Genomic DNA, 21,557 nt, shown 5'->3' on the forward strand with positions numbered 1-21,557 from the left:
GATGTTACTCCAGTATTTTACAGAATCTATGTCTTAACTTCAACAATTGAATTGCTTTTGCCCACATTCAAGCTTATCATGGGAAGTGATTACTAGGTGGACACAGAAAAAGATTCAAAAATATGTTTAAAGGCTTTATGAAGAAATGCAACATCCTCAGAACTCCAGGTAGTGTTTGGCCCATCACTACTCAATTAGAGGAGTATTTTTAAATTTTGATGTACAGCACAGTTACAAGCCCTTCTGGCTCACGTGCACGTGCCCGCCAAATACAACAATGAACCTACAACACCCATACATTTTGAAAGGTGGGAGGAAACCGGAGCACCCGGGGGAAACAGAGATCCAGGGAGAACGTAAAAACTCCTTGCAGTTGGGATGGTATTTAGAGCATTTAGATGCCCTGCTTAAGTAGGTGTAGGATCAGACTACCTATTATCTGTCCTGTCATTGTCCAGCTACCCCATCTACGGAAGAGTGCATGGCTCCTACATTGACCTTTTAAATCATCTTAAAAACACCAAAACTGAAGTGAAGATAAACCTTTCCCCAACCTGAGAGATTCCTAGAGAAGATGAAGAAAAAGAAGACATCTATACCTTCACTTTGACCCAATCTAGTTGGCAGTTTTGGTTTATATAGTTAACATTTCAACAGCTTTGTTGATAGTTGTGTTGTAATGTTAGTCCTATAAGTCTGCTAAGACCTCTTAATTGTTTTCAGAATCATCCTTGGAATGATTAGAATCCTTAGAATATGTTGCATTCTAAAGTTTGGGGCTGTGCAACTTGAATTAAATTTCTTTTTTTTCCTGTTCTGTATTGCTGAATGGTTTCCTCAAATTCATCTGATCCTTGTAGTTTAGTGTTATCAGCATTAAATTTCTGTGTCACTTATGCAGATTATGTAAGTGAAAATCAGTAGCAGTTCTAACATTAAAGTCTGAAAATTCTACTTTTCATTTCACTGATCTCTCCATTCTCTAGCATACCCATCCTCTGCCACCTCCTTTAATGTCATCATATCATAATTCTTTAATTTGTATTTTAGAATCATAGAACACTAAAGCATAGAAAACAGGCCATTCAGCCCTTCTAGTCTGTGCTGAAACAACATTCCGCTAGTCCCACTAACTTGCATCCATTCCATAACCTTCCAGACCTCTTCCATCCATGTATTTATCAAATTTAGTCTTAAAACTTAAGAGTGAGCCTGCATTTGCCACGTCACATGGCAGCTCATTCCACACTCCCACCACTCTCTGAATGAAGAAGTTCCATCTAATGCTATCTCTAAACCTTTCTCCATTCATCCTAAAGCCACCTCCTCTTGTATTTATCTCTCCTAATTTAAATGGAAAGAGCCTGGTCACATTTACTCTGTCTACACTCTCATAATTTTGTAAACCTCTATCAAATCTCCCCTCATTCTTCTATGCTTCAAGGAATAAAGTCCTAACTTGCTTAATCTTTCCCTGTAACTCAACTTCTGAAGACCCAGAAACATCCTAGTAAATCTTCTATGCATTCTTTCAATCTTATTGATAGTTTGATGACTAGAACTGCACACAATACTCCACATTTGACCTCACCAATGTCTTATACAATCTCACCATAACATCCCAACTCCTGTACTCAATACTTTGATTTATGAAGGTCAAGATGCCAAAAGCTTTCTTCACCACCCTGTCGACCTGTGTCGCCACTTTCAGGGAACTATGTATCTATATTCCCTTCATTGCTTCGCACTCCTCAGTGTCCTGCCACTTACTGTGTATGTCCTACCTTGGTTTGTTCATCCAAAAAGCAACACCTCACACTTGTCTGCATTATATTCCATCTGCCATTTTCTGGCCCATTTTTTCATTTGATCCAGATCCTTCTGCATGCTTTGAAAGCCATTCTTACTGTCCGCAATGCCTCTATTTTTAGTATCATCTGGAAACTTGCTGGTTTAATTTACCACATTATCATCCAGATCTTTGAAATAGGCAACAAACAACAATGGTCCCAGCACTGATCCCTGAGGAACACCACTAATCACAGGCCTCCAGTCTGAGAAGCAGTCATCACTACTGCGCTCTGTCTTCTCCCATTCAGGCAATTTTGAATCCAGTTTACAACCCCTGCATGGATACCTAGTGTTTGAACTTTCTGAACTAATCTCCCATGTGGGATTTTGTCAAAGGCCGTACTAAAATCTATGTAGACAACATTTTCTATCCTTTTTTATGAAATTCTTTATTTATCGCACTATGAACCATATCAACCAATATATTTACAGATGTATCTCTTTAAATATTCACAGTGACATTTTCTCTTTTTTCCCCCATCCCTCCCTTCCCCCTTCCCACCCCCCTCAAAAAAAGTGATTATTAGACATATAAAATACAATAAAACAATATCTTTATACAAAAGGAATACAAACAAAAAAGACGTATCATCTACTTATTCGCATTAAATCTGATCGTGTTTATCTTATCATTTTAGATGGTGGAGGTCCTCGGCCTCCTCTTTCTGCCGTGTTCCATATATGGTTCCCAGGTTTCTTCAATCATTGTAACTTTGTCTTAAATTGTATGTGTTTTTTTTTTCCCTGTGGGATACACTTAAACTTGGTTATATATTCCATTAATGTTTATAGTCACGTGGTCCAATGTGACCATCTTGTATCCTTATTTTCACTTCCTTTCTGCCCCTTCACCACCTCCATCCTTTTTTTTCCATTACTGTTTTTTAAGTTTTCCTTTTTAATCTCAATACATGACAACGCATTTAAGACATGAAATACCCCAACAATCCCCACAATCAATAACCCTTTAACCCCAAATGAACTCCCCTCCTTGGATTGCCTCTTGTCCCTTGACGGCAATCACAACTCCCCTTTCCATTCGGTTTGCAAACTTACTCGCAAGCATCAACCGATTTTGCAGTGACCATTATTCTTCCCCCCCAGCCCCCCCCGAGAACACTATTTTCCTATACTTATAACAAAGCTCTCTCTTTTTTTTTCCCTTCTTCCCTTTCTCTTATCCATCTTTAAATCTTTATGTATACATTATCTTTATATGTTTACATATTTTTGTATATTTTCTTGCCGCTCTTCCTTCTTGTCACTCCTCCTCTCTTCTCCTGTCCTGCAAATTCTTGGGCTTTCTTTGGGTCTGAAAACAGTCAATTCTGTTCCCCAGGAATGAATACTTTGAGTACTGCCGGATGTCTTAATATAAAGTTATACCCTTTCTTCCATAAGATTGTTTTCGCTGTGTTGAATCTCTTTAAAAGTACGAAGCTTATGTCCAGGTTAAAAAAAAAATTTTGTCCCTTATATTCCAACAGCTTATTGTCTTCTCTAACCTTCTTTCTTGCCTGCTCCAGTATGTTTTCTCTTGTCATATATCTTTTAAATTTTACCACTATGGATCTCGGTTTTTGATGTGGTGGCGGTTTCGGTACTAGCACTCTATGTGCCCTTTCGATTTCTATTTCTTCATGTGAATCTGTCGTTCCTAGCACCTTCGAGGTCCATCCTTTTATAAATTCCTTCATATCTGATCCTTCTTTGCCTTCTTTCAGGCCACTATTTTTATGTTGTTTCGCCTACTGTAGTTTTCCAATACATCATTTTTTTGTGACAATAAATCTTGTGTCTCTTTAAATTTTTTTCCGCTCTCTTCCAACTTCCCTCTTAAACCATTTATCTCCATTTCTACAGCAGCTTCTCATTCCTCCACATTTTCTACTCTTTTCCCTTTTTCAGTCATGACCAACTCTAAGCTTTGCATTCTGTCTTCAGCTCTTTTCATTTTTCCTTTGATTGAACTAAATTCAAATTATAGCCATTCTTTTAATGACCTCATTTGTTCTTCGAAAAAGGCTTTACCTAAACTTTGTCCTTCTATTTTACCTTCTTCTTTCCTTTGAAGTTCTTGGTCTTCCTTCTCTTCTTCTGTATCTATATCTATGTCTGTGTCATCTTCTTCTCTTCTCTGTTTCTTTGTATCTTCATCCTTCTCTGGTGAGCTGTTTCTGTATCCTTGCTGGATCTCCAGCTGCTGTGTCTCCTGTTGTTGGGCTTCCTGCTGCAGGTCGACTCGCTGCTGGGCCCCCTGCTGCAGGTCGACCTGCTGCTGGGTCTCCTGCCGCAGGTCGTCTCCCTGTCGGTCGCCCCGTTGCCACTCACCCTCTTCCAGCCCTTCATTCTCACCACTCTTCTTTTCTCCTTTCTTGCTTACTTCCCCCAGCCGAACGCCCCGATACTGGCCGCTCCTCAGCTGATTCCCCCTCCTCCCAGCGTTAACCTTTTCTTTTGCTTGTGCACTGCGCAGTTGCGCAACTCTTCGCACATGCGCAGTTGCGCACCTCTTCTTGGCTCTGAGAGCAATTTTGGAGTCCACCGATCGGGAGGACACCACTCCTCTGGGGACTCACCAACACTGGAGATCGGTTGCTCCTCTCCACTGTGGCTCTCTGCTCCGACGTGCAGGTAAGGCCTTCTTTCTTCTCCGGTGATTTTCCTTCTTCCCTTTTCTCTGTTATTCTTACATTTTCTCTTTTGGATGCCATCTTCTGTCTCTTCTCTGTATCTTTATCTTTCTCTTCCTATATTTTATGTTTATTGAGCTCTGCTTTTTCACACTTTTATTTTCTTTGGAGAGGGCTGTTTCCACCCAACAAGCCACTACTGCATCACGTGACTCCCTCAACATTTTCTATCCTTTAGTTAGTTTCTTATCTATTTCCAATATTTATCCTCCATTCTTCATATTTGATTAATAGCTTCACAAGTGAACTTTTTGATTTTAGGTGCTGTGCAATTAAAAACTGATTTATATTTCCACGAGTGAAGTACATTAGTGATAATTTGCAGGTTGTCTGTCACGAATTGGATCAAATACTTCCTGTGTAGCTTCCAGCCTTAACAGTACTCCCAATTTGAAGCTTTTGTAACTCATGAAAATATTCTGTACAAAATGAAAATAGAGTAGCAAAACAATATTATTGTGTGATGAATTATTTTCTCATCCATCATCCGCTATTTATTATACAATTATTGCTTTGTAACCAGCATGTTTGGACATACAGTAGCAAGTAAAATTTAAAAGCATTTATTTTATTTTAAACAAGAATAAAATTAAACATGAAAATTGTATGCTGATTAGATCAAGGAATCATGGATGGGAGGTGTCTATGAAAGTGGATCTGGCAATTAGAGACCCTATCATTTGGTAAAATCAAGTATTCCAACACAGCTCTGTCTTTCATTAGAACAAAGGGCTTAAACCTTTTGGTTTAAAAGGCCATTTTCAGGTCAAAGCAAAAATCAGGGCTAAATCCTTTGTCTTATGTGCATGTGTAGAGCCTGCAGCTGACGTGGACTTTTTACCCCCTCCATAAATCTTCGTCCGCGAAGCCAAGCCAAAGAAGAGAGCTAGGATGCACAGACTGAAAGAGGTGTTTGTTTCATGCTTCTTACGAATAATTCTACTGTACATACAAGGCAGTGCAGCTGTCATCCTTTTGTCTCCTCCTATACTTTTGTACTAATTGGCTGGCATACCAACCCTGGAAGCCAATAGCATTTATTTGTCACATAGCATCCTAAAATTAGATTGCTTTCTGTCAAAACAAAGTGTTTTGATATAGAGCTACTCGTAGATTTGCTGCAAAGTGACCCTAGCAGCTCTTGCACTTTGAAGACATTGATTGGTCTTAAAACTGAATATTATTATGTAACTGGATTTGCAGAAGGTCAGAGAAGCTTGGTGGTAATATCCGAATTTGTACCTCTGTCAACAAATCACATTAGAAGATCTTGCATATGAAGGGAAGCCCGGAAGCCTCTACCTCTATGTCAGCATGCCTGGTGTCAACATTGGGAATTTAAAGAATGAAAACTTCCATACCCTTTCGACTGTGGTTAGGGACTTTGAAGATGCACTATGCAATGCAGTAAAAGAGATCCATGTTGATCTACAAGTTTTCAGGCAAGTGGTAAATGAACAGGTGGAAGAGGTCAGAAACCAAATTTTGCCACTGGCTACCACTGTAAATGTTCTGCAAGAGGAGAACCTACAACTCAAGATGGAACAGCAGAGCTTGGTGCAGCAGGTTGAAGCATTGTCCAAACTTGTCAGAGTGGAAACAAATGAAGATTTGATACCACATCCTCCAACCTTTGCAAGTACACGAAGATCATCCTCATCAGAAACAACTTATCTCTCTCGAAGCAACAGTTTGGTCAGTGCAAAATCAAACTGAATTTTTTTATTGCTGTCTACTTGTAAAATTTAAACAGAAGAGAAGCCATTCTATGTCAGGCTGATTGGCAACAATTATTATTTTGCTTAGCAAAGATGCAAACGTGATGATGAAAAATTATGTTTCTGTCGAAAAGGATTTTATTGATGCAATTAATTAGCCATTCTCTTGTTGATGGCCCATTCCTGTTTGTTTTCTATATTCTTATAACAATTAAAACCACCAGATTCTTGCTTATGAATGGAGAAAGATTTGGGTTGTACCTACAAAATATAATAATCTCTACCTTTAAACTGTCCCAGCAATAGCAGTCAGGTGACTTTCACCGTACCAAGGAAATAGTGAAAAAATGAATTTAACAACTCTGTTCAATATTTTGCAACAGAATTACTTAATCTCATTGCCTCAGCCAGTTTCAAAATACTTGCTCTCACTGTTTGCTCTGGATCTAATATGATGCTTTTTGCATGGAATATAATGATTGTTGTTTCCAACATCTAGGATCTTGAAACTAACAATACAGAGTACTCACTCATACAGCCTTTACTGAGGTGATGGAAAATAACAATTGTCATACTTCAAAGTCTTTGACTTTTGTAAGCTATGGAAAGCAAAATAACAAATCCTGATGATTGTGTATAATGATCCCTGCAGGGAAGAATTTGTGTGTATAGTATAGCAGAAAAAAATGCCAGCAAACTGTTCAGTGCCAAAATGTGCTAGTCATATATGCTTTCTCACATTCTCAATAAATTGTACCAACTTTTTAAATTGAAAATAAGTAATAAAAAACAAACATTGCATACTTTCCAGCAAGGCAACACTATTGCACTCAGTACTTTCCAGTCAATTAAAATGAAAGGGTACTTTCCTTGAATTGAGTTGATAATTTATCTCTATTATTAACCTTTTTAATTTTTTTAAAAAGTTCTACAGCACAACATGGCCAAGATCAAAATGTCTGAAAGCAAATGTGATTGCTTCCTAATCTATAATAATGCTACTCTTTACCAGCTTCACTTAATTGCTAGGAATTTGCCAAGAATAATAAATTATCTTTGATTTTCCTTTAGAGTAATGCTTTGGTTTTCCCCAGTGGCTCTACTATGATATTGAATTTGTGTATCCCCAAAGAATGATTGGAGCAAAGCCAAACAAATGCTTTACATTTTTAAGAAAATTCTTCATGTAAAACTTTCATCAAGATGTTAGTTTGATTTGAATCTGCATAATCATCGCAGAGACTAATTGACCCTAAAGCTATTATTGTTTGATCTATGCTCCAACACACTCAGTGGCGTCATTTGAGATGGTGTCAATCGGAGCGGTAACTCTTGGTGTCACACCACCCCCCACCATGGATATCCTCCCATACCAGACCATACAGAATCAAACATAGCAATGATATCTCATTCAGCAATTAAATGAGTCTATTGGTATTCGTTGTATAGATCATAGATATTTGTAGATGATTGCCTTTAGAGACTTTGAAGCAATTTTATTGAACTGTCAGTAGACCTGTTCTGCAGTTGTAATGCCAAGAGACTTTGCATGAGCAATTTCTTTGTCAAAAAAAACATTTTGTGGAAGAAGTAATTAAGGAAAGACCTGAAGCTGCTTCCTGATACAACAGAGTTGTCTGTCATTTCTGTGGTTTCTGATAATGCTGCCTGTTGAATTTCATAGTATTCAAGATGTAATTATTTAAAAATCCAGTCTCAACTTTTTGAGCAGTATGTATATCACGAATAGAAATAAAAAGAATAGCTAAGATTAAATGAATGAATGATGATTTTTTTCAGGAAATTGTGTAATTGGGGATCACAGTATTGAATCAAATGGATACAGCCACGTGGCAAATATTTGCCAAAGTATTTTGAAATGATTTGCACTACAATGCAATTATGGGTGTAATAGAAGAGCTTCCATACTTATTAATGAAACCCTTCTGATCATATGATGTGTGTCTTGTAACTGATAATGAGAGTGACGGTGTGGGGAATATATTAGTGATCATCAAACAAATTGTGCATAACTATATAAAAAGTTTTGTACACATTCAGAAAGTCGTGGCTTAGTATGATTTATGAGTGAAATGATTCTGCAAACTTCACCAATGAAATTGTTACTTGAATGGCAAATTACCTTGATTTAGGATTCATACACATTAGGGCTATTTGCATTTTAAAGATAGTAATTAATGCAGATTGGCCTTAAATTTTCTTCTTTTATTATTCAGGTCATTTGTCTGAAATATTATGAGAAATATGAATGATGTTTTTAGTCTCCTTTATGTTGTAGGGTATAATCACAAAAAAATGAGGGACGGGAAGTCATGATTGGAACTGAAATTTTTTTGTCATTCACTCCTTGGTTGTCTTTCAGCATCTCATGAGTCACTAGAAAAACGGGAAGTATTATAAATTATATTTTCTATTTGCATAAAGAATCAGAGTTAGCTAACGTGAATGGGTAACTGCTTCTTTCTTTGCAGAACCTGTCTGACTCCTGAATACTTTGAGCAATATCTTTTTTCTCTACAGATGCTGCCTGATCTGAGTATTTTGAGTATTTTCTGTTTTCATTTCAGATTTCCAACATCTGTATTTTTAAAAATAAACTTTTTCTGTTATTTATATTTGTTTCAACAATTGCAATCTTGTTATTGTAACAATCAAATCCAGAGAAAGTGAAATAAACCCTGTTCACCACGTTTATACTAAACTTGAGGTGACAATTAAAATCACATTCCAAACAAATCCAAAGAAGGATTAAGTAGTTTTGGGCCTGAAACTTCTGGACTGATAATTGTGCAACTATTTGACCTTCTAAGTGGTTTTTTTTTCAGGCAATAATAGTGCATTTAGCTAAGCCACTGCAATTTCAGAGTGAACATTTAAATTGATATGAATTTTACTGGAAACGAATTTATGGTTGAAATGTTGCCCTGCCTAAGGCAAGTTGATTTAAAATATTTCCCCTTTCCAAATGCATTTAAAATATGGATTTTTTTAGTCAATTGTGTTTTTTACTGTATCATCACAAAATATTAATGAAGGTAAAATTATGAACAGGACTGAAAAAGATTCCCCCCCCACCCCCCCCCCCACCTAGTTTGTAGATTGCTGAACAAACAGAAATCAATTTGACACTGCATCTGTTGAAGGTGAAATGCACTATGTATTACCATGGGATAGATTCAATTTCCATTTTCTGCGTCATGGAATTCATTGTGTTGAGAAGAGAACTACAGTTTGCCTTCTCATATAAGAGACCATTCTTAGCAACTTGTGATTGATGATTAAATCTGTGCATCTGTTGCATGTGGTGAAATGGTGGATGGACATTCACTGCAGCACCTGTTAGTGTAACTTCTAATTTGACAAAATTTTACCTTGTGGGTATTTAATGATTTTTTTTTGGTGGGTTGGGGGGGGAAGTTTGCTGTCTTGTGCTATGTTGTTCTATACTGTTGACCTGATGAGTATTTTCAGAATCTTTTGCTTTCAATACTTTTATTTCAGATTCCCAGAATCTGAATATTTTTCAATTCACATAAGTGCTAATGAAACTCAACAAGTCATGCAGCATTTCTTATGTAGTGAAGATAAGTAACCAATGTTTCAGGCCTGAGCCCTTCATCATGGTAATTGAAACATATCTGGTTTTTTGTTTGATTTGCATCTAATGTCTCTTGGTTGCTAATTGTACATATTAATTTGGTTTCACAAGTAGATGGATGCATATGTTACACTCAGGCAACATTATTTAATGGAACAAAAGCAATGTGATTTTGAAAACAAACAAATAAAAAAATCCCTTTGCTTCTAAAAGTGAATGCATGGAATTCTTTTCCTGGTCTTTATCTCTTAATTATTCACTATTGACAGCCTATTCTCCATAAAAAAAATTGGTGACACTCCCAGAGCTGCTGTTGAGCAAGATACAGTGCTCCTTCGCAGGGTTCTACCATCCAGTCCAACTATCACCGGCTCAGTATAGGCTTTAAATAGCCTGTTAAAGGATGACAGGATCTGGATCCAATATGGCGGTGCCTATGATTAGCAGCGGCCAAAAGGGGTTGCAGACTCAAGGGAAGCAGAGGATTGGTGCAGGGCACCAGAAAACAGGAAGACCATCTCCCATTTGAAAAGAAGCAGAGGCGACGACCCACAGGACGGTGACCATGACAACGTACCAGTGTGGGGCTCTGTGGCCCAGGAGGCAGGCAGTTGGCAACTTGAGGCAAGGAACCCACATAGGCTGCAGGCTTCTGGCGACTGCAGTCAAGAGACTCACAGCAGGCTACGGACTGCTAGAGACTGGCTAAAGGGATACCAGGTATCGGTACCGGGATGCGAGAGGGTGTTGAGGATTGTGGAAGATTCCTGATCATGTTGAAGTTTTGAATCTGGAGCTTGGGTTTCTGATGGTTTGGACTGGAGTCTGTGTGGCTGTGGAGGCTCTGAGAGCACTGGAGGTGAATCCATGTGCACTTGGTGACTCTGGGGGGGACACCCTCTTTTGCTTTTCTTTCCCTAACTTTGAGGCGCCTGGCAATTTTGGCTGATGGTGATTCTGCCTGCCTTACAGCAGACAAAAGCAAATTTATCGGTTGCTTCAGGTAGTGTGTTGCATTGATTGGTGAACTAACAATGAGGCTTGACAATTTTATATCTGTATTATTTTAGCTATTTATTTTACTTTAAAAAAATGTCAGATTGCTTGAATTTTGGATTACAGGGATTTTACTGATTTGTGAATGCACCATGGTCTGGAAAAATGTTGTTTTGTTTAATTGTATGAATGTTCAATCGGATGGCAGTAAACTAAAACTTGAACTTGATTGAGACCATTGAGTATCTTCTCACTATTTATGGAGACTTGGACTAATCTTTCACCTACCTTTCCTGAATTCTCTAACTACAAAGTCTATTTGTTTCGTGAATACGAATGAAAAGTATTCATTTCTGACTTCACCTATACCTTCTGGGTCCATGCACAGATTGCTCGTGTTGTCCCTCAAGGGCTTTACATTTTCTCAGGTTTGTTCTTATAGAACGCCTTTGGATTTACCTTCATCCTGTCTGCCAATGATTTTTCATGACCCCTCTTACTTTTCCTTTTTTCTTTTATTATGTGCACCCAGTTCATTTTCATTTGAGTGGGGCTGTCGCCTTTTAGAGAACAGATCAAGCTGCAAACCTTGCAAACTTTGGAGACTGACTGAGCTGACGGGCTGGGGATTGTGTGTACTCAAATTTGCTACTTCTGAAGCGAGAGGAACCCAGATGAAGAGACCATGTGACCAGCATATTAAAGAAACGGTACACTTTGATCAGGGGCCACTTTTAAGGAGAAGCATCTCTTTGAAGGGATACTGTGCTGATGTGGCTGAGGATTGCGGAAGATTCCTGATCACATTGGAGTTTTGGAATGGTATCCCATGGTAATAGACAATTTCTTTGATTTCTCTCTATAAAGAGAATGAGTATACCTGAGCGTGGCCAAAGGAACAATCACTTTTGAAGGGGGATTAGTGTGTCACACCATGACCAAAAGGGAAGATCACTATTTTGGCTGACCCACGAAAGTCACTCGCTTCATTTTCCTTACGGGAAAAGGGGAGTTTTGACTACCACGTGTCTGGAAGGACATTTCTCAGGAATCAACTCAACAAGGATTTCGTGAGTTTAATCTGTCACCTGGTCTCTCCCACTTTATTTGAAAACACTTCTTTGCATCAATTTAAGTGTCTTCATGTCAACTCTGGATTTCTGAGATAGGCCTTTGAACTGATGTTCCAAAATTGAGACTAAACTGCAATGGTATTTCCACACACACACATAGGTATATTTGCACATAGTTTGGGGTTTTGTTTATATAAGTTAGATAAGGTGTTATATTTCTATTGCTGCTGTCTTGAGTACGTAATACTTTCCTTTTTTAAGTGCCTCCCTACACTTTTTATACTATCAGCGGGCCTCCCTTGCAGGTAAACATAAGATCATAAAAATGTAGTTCCCTGTACCTATCATAGATTTTTTCCTCATTTATCCATCCCTCACTATATTCCTTGATATCAGCAGTTCCCTATACTTGTTATCCCCATCTTTTCAGCTTAAAGAATCATTTTGGCCTTGAACTCTTATTCTTTCTACTTTGAAAGTTTTCATTATGCAGATGAAGAATTATCTGCAAGTAGATGCTTCCAGTATACCTTTGTCCAGTCCTCCCTTATGTTAATAAAGTTGACCTCCCAGTTTTGCATTTTGATTACTTATCATCCCAATTCTTTTCAATAGCCACTTTAAAATGCAGAGGTGTGGTTGCTATCTTTAAACTGATCCCCCAGTGACACATAACTAGCTACATTCCCCAAGAGAAGCTCTTCTCTCCTAGATTCACTTTAAAAATTCTGTGCCCTATGAGCCTTTAATTCTAAGGCAATCCCAGTTGCTATTAAGGAAATTGAAATTCCCCATTTTAAACCTTTCCATACAGCGCTAGCAAACCTCCCATAAAAGATGTTGGTGCTGTTCTGGTTAAGGTGCAATCTATCCTTGCTTATATAGATCCCATCTTCCACTCTGAATTCAAACATGACATCACATAAAACCCCCAAGATTCTTTTTTCCTGCAGTCCCAGTCATAATTTCTAATTACCAGTAACTGTGAACTCTACTCAAGAGGAAAGAGATGTATGCAAAAGAATGAAATGTAAACAAATGAAAGAAATGTAAACAAACTGACAAGTGAAAATACAGAAAATAAATATTCAGTAATAAATAATGAGCAAAGTAAAAGTCCTTAAATGAGACTCTGAATAACTCTGATGGTTGAGGGGTATCAGCTATTCCTCAACTTGCAGGCATGAGTCTTGTGGTATCTGTATCTCTTTCTTGGTGGTAGCAGCGAGAACAGAGCATGTCCTGGGTGGTGTGGATCCTTTTTTAAATTTTTTTTTCAAAAATTATGCATAGTGACATTTTAAATATACAATATATTAAACCTTTTCTTACAAACACAACAAACAAAAACAAAAACAAGACAGTCTTTCCCTCCCCCCTCCCCTTCCATACATACAGATCCCTTCACTGTCAAATCTTACATATATTTTAAGTATATAGAGTACAGTTGGGGAAACTATATTTTAAAGTTACTTTATACCCTTTTCCCCCCTTTTTATTACTGTATCTGGGCCCCTATGTGGTCCAGGCATGGCTGCCAGACCTTTACAACAACATTTCATATTTATTCTTTAAGTTATATGTGATTTTTTTTTTCATAGGTATACAGCTGTTCATTTCCTTAGTCCATCATGCTACAAGTAGAGGGGAGTCAGACTTCTAAGTAATCACGATATATTTTTTCGCTACCGCCAGTGGCTATTTTTATAAATGATATTTAATATTTGGTCAATTTGTCGCTTATTTCCATTCAAGACACCCCTGGATGAGTCTCATGAACTACCTCCACAATCTTTGAATGGCCAGGGGGAGGCACGATGACCCTTGCCCCCCCCCCCCCCCCCCCCAGAAAGTGCAGCCATCCTGCACACTCAATTCTGTCTTATATTTGGCATAAGGCTTCAGTTCCTCTCCTTCCACGTTACTGGGCCATCCTTGTAAAAGGAAAGTCTTGACTTGAGACCGGACTGGGACCCTCTCTGTCCACTGCTTAATCTGCTTCGCCTTTTCAGGTGTCTCTGACAGCCTCTACAATGAAAGCACCTTCTCTGGAGGCACATATGTAGTATCTGGTGTCTCAGGTAAAGGTAGACAAGTCAGCACATCAGCATTTGCATTATCCCCACTTCCTCGGTACACAATAGTGTACTGGTAGGCTGACAATGTGAGAGCCCAATGCTGTATCCGAGCTGAGGCTAGCAGTGAGACGCATCTAGTCTCACTGAATAGGATCATCATTGGTTTATGATCCGTATTAATTGTGAATGCATGCCCATAAAGATACTGATGAAAATGTTTGACTGCAGAAACAATGGCCGGACCTTCCTTGTCTAGCTGTGAATATCCCTTCTCGCAGTCATCAGGGTATGTGAAGCAAAACCAATAGGCTTTGCTGAATGGTCCTTCGTTACATGTGAGAAAACTGCCCATACTCCATAGGGCGAGGCTTCACATGGAAGAGTGATCTCCTTATCTGGGTCATAGTGAACTAGCAGCCTTGCTGAGTGGAGGAGTTGTTTCTCATCCTTGAAAGCTTCCTCCTGCTCTTCACTCCACTGCCACTTGGTGTTATTGTGAAACAACTTGTACAGTAGGGCCAAAACCCTTGAGAGATCAGAAAGAATCTTGTCATAATAATTCACCATGCCCAAAAATGGTCTAGATTCTGTTACACTCTTTGGGCTTGGGGCCTCCTTGATAGCTCTCACTTTGACCTCCACTGGGTAGTGCCCCTCAGCCATGATCTTGTGTCCCAGATAGGTCACACTCAGTTCCAGGAACACTTATTTGCTGCTTTTCAATCGCAGCCCTGCATATGAGAGCCTTTTCAACACCTGTTCTAAGTTAGCCAGATGCTCCACCTTCGTGGCCCCCATGATCAAAATCAGATACACTGCTACATGCAGAATCCCCTGCAGCAAGGTGTCTGTTGTCCTTTGGAAAATGGCGGGGCTGGACGCCACTCCAAACACCAGACGACATGAAGCTGGGTGGCAAGATATTAAGAGGACACAAGGTGACTTGGACAAGTTAAGTGAGTGGGCCAAGGCATAGCAAATGCAATATAATGTGGATAAATGTGAGGTTATCCACTTTGGAGGCAAGAACAAGAGAGAAGGTTATTACCTAAAAGGAGAGATGCAATGAGACCTCGATGTCACTGTGCACCAGTCATTGAAAGGGACATGCAGGTACAGCAGGCAGTGAGGAAAGCAAATGGTATGTTGGCATTTCATAGCAAGAGGATTCGAGTACAAGAGCAGAGAGGTTCTACTGCAGCTGTACAGGGCCTTGGTGAGACAACACCTGGAGTATTGTGTACAGTTTTGGTCTCCTTATCTGAGGAAAGACATCCTTGCCATGGAGGGAATACAAAGAAGGTTCAATAGATTGATACCAGGGATGGCAGGACTTACATATGAAGAAAGGCTGGATCGACTAGGCTTATACTCACTGAAATTTAGAAGATATAAAATTATTAAGGGATTGGACAGGGTAGATGCAGGAAGGTTGTTCCCGATATTGAGGAAAACCAGAACCGGGGGTCACAGTTTAAGGATGGGGTGGGGGGGGGGGGGAGTCTTTTAAGACTGGGATGAGAAAAAAAAATTCTCTCAGAGAGTGGTGAATCTGTGAAATTCTTTGCCACAGGAAGTATTGAAGCCAGTTCTTTATCTATATTTAAGAGGGAGTTAGATTTGGCCCTTGTGGCTAAGGGGATCAGGGGTATGGGGAGAAGGCAGGTACTGGGTTCTGAGTAGACATGATCAAAATTAATGGCGGTGTAGGCGTGAAGGGCCAAATGGCCTACTCCTGCCTACAATTTTCTATGTTTCTATATTTCTTATGCGTGTTATTTGTGATGTACTCCTTTGAATCCTCATCGAGCAGCAGCTATTGGTAAGCTTGGCTCTTGTCCAGCTTTGTGAATAGCTTACCCTTTCACGGGGTTTCAAACAGGTCATCCACCCATGGTAATATGTACTCCTCCAGCTTAGAGACCTGATTCACCATAAGCTTATAGTCCCCTCATAACCTCACCGTTTTGTCTGCCTTAAAAACTGGAACAATGGGAACCACCCACCTTGAAAACTGGATGGACTCGATCCCCAATCACTGTAAATGTTTCAGCCCCTCCTCGACCTTGCCTTTCATGGCGTAGGGCACTGCCCTGGTCTTAAAAAAATGTGATGTGGCCTAAGGGTCAACATTGTTTCACTGTCACACCCTTCAATGTGCCCGGCTCATCCATGAAAACATTACTGTACCGCTGCAGAATGTCCTCTGCTGTGTATGCATATTTAGTTTCATGCCATTTGAACCGGATTTTGTGAAGCCAATCGTGGTCCAAAAGACTGGGTCTACTACCATTAGCTATCACCAGCCTGGCTTCAGCCTTCTGACTCCCAGCTAAAATATCCACATATAACACCCCTAAATGAGATATGGGCTGCCCCAAATAGGTCTTGAGTTTGAGTTTTAACTGTTTAATGGGAGGCAGGTTGGACCCTCATGTCCTCCTGTAGGTCTCCTCACTAATGACTGATGCTATGGCCCTGGAATCAATCTCAAGCAATGTCCTTTCCCCTGACAGTGACTGTGGCAGAATATTGTTCAGGTGGTTCCTCAACTCCAAACATATTGTAAGCACACATGTCTCTTCATCTGCTCTTCTAGGTAGTGTGTGGCTGCTGGAGCCCGTTGAGCTTTCCCCTGCCCAGGCTTAACCTTACCCTTTGAACTCCTGCACTTCTTAGCTAAATGTCCCTTTTTGCTACATCCATAGCAGACAGTGTCTTTGAATTTACAAATATGTGCATAGTGCGTCCCTCCACCCTGAAAACATTCCACCAGCTTTGGCTGTATACCAGTCTCTCCTGACTTGGTACACTGCCACTGACTGCGAACACCCATGTCCTTTCTGGATATCCTTGACATTACTAGCAGCCATCTCCATGCCTTGGGCAATCTCTAGGTCTTTCTTGAAAGTCAAAGGTGGGGTTTCCCCCAACAAGTGGTGTTGTATGGCTTCATTATTAATACTGCATGCCAATCTATCACGGAGCAAATCATCCAACACTGCCCCAAAATCACAATACCCCGATAGCTCCCAAAGCTTGGCCACAGACTGACATGGCTTCCTGAAAAGGCTGTGAAACTTCAACCATTGGATTATCACAGAAGGTTATGGATTGTGGTGGTTTCCTACAGCTTGACCAGTTTGTCAAATGGAATTTCCCCTCACACACACTCAAGAGAATAGAGCACTTCTTAGCCCCCTCAGTAATTCCAGTGGCACAGAAAAAGTATCCCAACCTTTCCTCATACTCTGACCAATCCTAATTTCCTTCCACAAATTCATTGATAATCCCAAACGTAGCCATCCGAACACATCCGAAACAGGTAGACACTTCCACAAAACTAGTTCACCTCGTTCCCAAAAATATATAATAACTTCTACTTGGAAAAAGGACCACTCGACAACTTCAATCTCAAAAGAACAGCTTTATCTGGGACAGTAAAACCTTGTTCAGTGGAACCCCAATTTAACATGACCCATTTTAATGCAAATTCGGATATTGGAGTCATTGGACTCATCGGCGGGAGCAGGATGTCCATGTATTAACTACAAAGAATGGACAAGTGGTGGTGTGAGATACAAGTTACAATGCCTCTGTGCCAGACAAGCTGTGCGCCTCTCCACCCAGTCCAGAAGCTGTCACAGCGCTGAGGCAGCGGGAGAGGGCAGGTAACATGACCAGGTTCCCCCTGCCACAGGAGTATATGAACAGGAACAATTTGTCCTTGCGCTTTCCTGCAGCCTTAGAGTCCCAGTAGTTTCCACAACCCCTGGCTGCAGGGACTGTTATTTGAAGCACATCAACCATTGGGCTCAATGGTTGATACGAAACAGGCGGCAGCATCAAGAGAGAACCAGCGCTGCCACCATCATCCAAGCGGCTTGGAGAGATCACAAGGTTAGCAAGAATTTGCCAGCCAGGCACGGGCTGCGATGAAGATCCAAGCTTTGTTCCGAGGTTACCACATCAGGTGGCGGAGGGAGGCAGCTCTGGGGGGAATCCAGGGACTATCCACCTGCACATAAGCGCGGCAGGGGGATCTCAGAGCTGGAAAGGAGACGAGCAGGAGAGCACCACACAAGACCGAGGGACCAGCAATTTGGATCAAGCATAATGCTTACAACAACCCCCAAAAAATGACCATATATGTGAAGGCATTAATGGCGAACATGAGCTGAGACAGGTACCTTATGAGCACCGTCAAAATACATCGCCGGCCAGAGATAAATGGGGAGATGGCATTGTCCCTAGAATAAGAAAGACAACAGCCTACAAATAGGTCAGGTGAGGGATCACAATAGTACCTCGATTAGGAGGGGAGGAGGCAATGTCCATGAATGCCTCCCCTTGGCGACTATCCTGATCTTAGACATGATCATGCTTATACAGTGAAACCTCAATTTCGCGTGACCTCACTTTTTTCACGATGCGATTTTTTTGGACCCAAACCGTAGCGTTATAACAGGGGTCCCCTGAAACAGTCTCAATGATCTGGAAACATAAAGCTCATCATTTTCAACATCCTTTCATCTGACCAACCTATTCATATATTTACTAGTTCATGGCACTGGAAGCAATCCAAAGATTACAACTTTTAAGGTCCTGCTCTTGAAACTGCTACCCCTCCCTAAACTCATGATACAAGTCCTCATTCGTTCTCCTATCTATGTCATTGGAACTACATATATTTCAACATTCCCCCTTTCAGAATATTAGGCAGCAGCTCCAATGCATCCTTGATCCTGTACCAAGAAAGCAAAATACCAATGTGGAGTATCTTTCACAGCCACAAAAATGCTTATCTGCATTCTCTGCCCCTTTTACCTGACCACCATTGCTCTCCTATTTCTGTCAGAACCCCCTCCCCCCACCCAAAACATAATCCAACATGATCTATTTCTTGGAGAGGAGAATGTCCACCCAGGGATTCCTACACAACCAACTTGCTCTGACTGCCATTCCTGGTGGTTACCTATTGCCTCTCTTACTGTACCTACAGTGTTCAACTCACTAAATGTACTGCGTATTACATTCTCTGCATCCTGAATACTCCATAGCAAGTCCATCCACAGCTCTATCTACTCAAGGTGATCTGATAGAATCTGCAGGTATAGTCATCAAGGACATTGGAAATATTCGCAATGTCCCTTATCCTGTAGAAAGAGAATCCCACTTTATGACTACTCTCTTTGACTAAGACAGTATGAGGAAAGGCATAGCAGCTGTTTTCAGTGAACCGAAGCCAAGGGAATGTCCTGTCATACTAAATATATATTCCTTCACTTCTGTGGACTATTTTAATACTGGCAGAAAATCAGCAAACATTGTTGAAAGGTCATACTGTGACATTTAGCTTTGTGCACAGACTCACAAGTAAAGCGGCATGTTTTTTGTTATACTGTTTACATTAAATATTGAACTTTTAACAATTAAAGTAATCTTTCATTAATATATTCATAAGCAACAATAGTTTGTGAAAACCAAAGCAACTGCGGGAAATTAAACCAATAATAGAAAAATCAGTAAATCAAGCAATATTGGCGAGAGAGTCACATTAAAGAGAACTCCTTTGAAGTAGCCATTCCTGAAGAGTTGTTTGGGCACCATGGTTAGCATAGCATTTTGTGCAATGCTATTACAGTGTCAGATACCTGGGTTTGAACCTGCCACTGTCTGTAAGGAGTTTGTGTCCTCTGGGTGCCCTGCTTTCCTCCCACTTTCGAATGAAGAATGGGTTAGTAGATTAATTGGTTGCATGGGTTTAATTGGGGCACTGCAGGCTGTGGACAGGAGGACCTGTTACTGAGATGAATCTCTAAATTAAAATTAAATTAAAGAAGCAAAATGAATTAATCTAAGTATGTAATTCAAAAATACTGAAGATGCTACAAATCTGAAATAAAACAGCTGGTGGAATAGCTTAGCCAGTTGGGCAGCATATGAGACTCAATGCCATGTCAAAATTTAGAAAAAATGTTTGATATGTGTTGCATTAACATTTGCAAATATTTTGCATTTGTGTTGTAATCAATAGATCAAGTTTCCTCTCAGACTGGCTGTACATTGTTTTTCACCTTTGTGCAGAGTATGATCTCTGATTTTTAAGCTATGGAAATGATACGGTTATGGCGGCACTTGCTGGAGTTGCTGTAACAGCAGTGCTGTCACTGGTGCAGACCCGCGGAAAGCAAGGAGTGGAGATATAGCACTCTCGTGGGGCCCAGCTGCCCAATCCAACAGCTCTGTATAGGCTTTAAAAATTCTGCCACTGTGTGGTCTGCGCCCAAGATGGCAGCCCCTATGATCAGCAATAGCCACGAGGGGTTGCAGATTCTGGGGAGGCAGAAGACTTGAAAGAGAAGCAGAGGAGATGACTCCCAGGACAGTGACCAAGGTGGCAGACCAGTAAGGGGTTGGGCGCCTAAAGAACACACAGGACTCGAGACGAGGAACCCACACAGGCTGTGGACTGCTGCCTACTGCAGTCGAGGGATTCACCCTAGCAGGCAGACAGCTGGAGACTGGCTCGAGTCTGGCTGAGAGGGGAACCAAGTATCAGAACCGGGATGTGAGAAAGTGCCAAGGCTTCCTGATAATGTTGGAGGTTTGAATCTGGAGCTTGGGCTGCTGATGGCTTGAACTGGACTCTGTGTGGCTGTGGCAGCTGTGGCAGCACTGGAGGCAAATACACAGACACTCGGTGACTCTGGGGGATGGGACTCTTTTTTATATCCACAGAACCATAGAACACTACAGCACAGAAAACAGCCATTTGCCCCTTCTAGTCTGTTCTGAAATAGCATTTTGCTAGTCCCACTGACCTGCACCCATTCCATAACCCTCCAGACCTCTCCTATTCATGTATTCTTAAAACTTAAGAGTGAGCCGCATTTATCATGTCAGATGGCAGCTCGTTCCACACTCCCTCTACTCTCTTCTTTTTCAATATTTTTATTGGTTTTATTTTTGGAGGCAACTGACTAACATAAACAGTTCATTACTAATAATTTTTTAAAAATGAAGATAAACATTGGGTTCAGAAACCAAATACTAGTTAATCTTACAAAGTTTGAAAGTAATTAAGAAAGAAACAAAGTTAAGATTCATTTCAGTCGTGGAACATCTAATTTTTTCCAAAGTAGACGTGCCATCATATCGGACAACCATTGATCATAAGTTGGGGGAACAGCATCTTTCTATCTCATTAAAATGAGCCTTCTTGTGATAAAGGAAGTGAGGGCAACTATGAGGGATTGTGAAGCAGTCAGAATTAAACCAGATGACCCACTTATTCCAAAGAGAGTAGTAAAAGGATTTAGAGTCAAATTAATATTAAGAACTAAAGACAAGGTACGAAATACCTCTTCCCAAAAATTGGAAAGTGAAGGGCATAACCAAACATATGATACAGTGCATCTTCTTCATTTATACATTGATCACATTTAGAAGAGAGATTAGAATAGAATTTATCAATTGAACTTTGGAATAGTGGGCCTGGTGTCCCACCACTCTCTGAGTGAAGTTCC

The 21,557-nt window shown here is 40.4% G+C and overlaps 1 protein-coding gene across 3 annotated transcripts in view; it reads left to right on the forward strand.

Moving 5' to 3' along the window:
- Positions 1–21,557, forward strand: part of smtnb (smoothelin b) — a 322,821-nt gene that overhangs the window by 241,732 nt on the left and 59,532 nt on the right. The gene's annotated exons all lie outside the window — the stretch shown is intronic.

The sequence above is a fragment of the Narcine bancroftii genome, chromosome 4 (assembly GCF_036971445.1).
Source record: "Narcine bancroftii isolate sNarBan1 chromosome 4, sNarBan1.hap1, whole genome shotgun sequence".
NCBI classification, from domain to species: Eukaryota; Metazoa; Chordata; class Chondrichthyes; order Torpediniformes; family Narcinidae; genus Narcine; species Narcine bancroftii.